We start from the raw sequence: 1,122 nt of genomic DNA, 5'->3' as shown, positions 1-1,122 counted from the left end.
TATCTTTAACTAACTCTCTAAGTCTTTCATCCGCAACAACAAAGTCAATTATACTGCGGCTATTTCCTTTAGACCAGGTGTACATGTGGATCATTTTATGCCAAAATCAAGTATTTGTAATAAACAGACCCCTTTCAAAGCATAGACCAACTAATTTATCTCCGTTATAGTTTGTTCTTGGATCCCCAAAATTACTTAATACTCTTTCCGTATCCTGATTTTGGATGACCACCAAACCGTTCATGTCTCCTAGTAGAATTATTCTTTCCCCATGTTCGCAGATGTTTATTGTGTCATTTAAAGTGTCCCGAAGGCGTCTTTTACTTCTTTAGGATCACTATCAACCGGCGCGTAGCATGCTATAATAAATAGTCTTCTGATTCCTACTTTCATTCTAGCCCACAGCAGTCTGGGAGACACGAGGCCATGGTCTCCGAGATGCTGCTTTGCTCTTTCATTCAAAATGAGACCTACTCCTTGTTTACCATGTGATTCACAGTCTACTCCTGACCATATTTCAAATCCGCCTTTCAACACGCCGTTTTTTATGTCTTTAGTTTCGCATCCCTTTTTCTTTAATTCGGGCACGCATAAAATATCTAGTTTCTTCACATCCACAGTTTCACGCCATTCTTTTACCTTGAGATCATTTACTCCCCTAGCATTCCAAACACCCAATCTCCATTCGTCGCCTGAAACATGACCTTTAGATTTTCCGTGTGCATGCCTTTTGTCATTAAAAGTTCCAGTCCTTTCCGAGGCTATTTTGTAGTTTGTATTATTCATTGTTTAGATTATACGCCCAACTAACACCTTTATGCAATAAGTTTATTTTCTGAGTCGAAATCATGTCAAAGTTAAGTATCAAATCGTCATATGGTGGAGATTGTAGTTCTAACGTTAGTCCCACCAAAAACTTCAGTTAATAAGGAAGGTTTGGGAGAGGGAGGGAAGTAGAACTGGAACCGAGAGAGTCGTCTTGGGTTTCTGTTTTTGTTTTCATGCTGAGAAGGTCACCAGCCTCGGGTTGCGGATAGAGGGTCCCTGTACCAAGGGTTTCTGCTGAATATGGTTACAAAAATAAAGAGGCAGTCGCGGACAATTGTCCAGGGGTGGTCCCGA

The sequence above is a fragment of the Belonocnema kinseyi genome, chromosome 4 (genome assembly GCF_010883055.1).
Source record: "Belonocnema kinseyi isolate 2016_QV_RU_SX_M_011 chromosome 4, B_treatae_v1, whole genome shotgun sequence".
NCBI lineage: Eukaryota > Metazoa > Arthropoda > Insecta > Hymenoptera > Cynipidae > Belonocnema > Belonocnema kinseyi.
The sequence above is the reverse complement of the archived record's forward strand: the minus strand, read 5'-3'. Positions refer to the sequence as shown.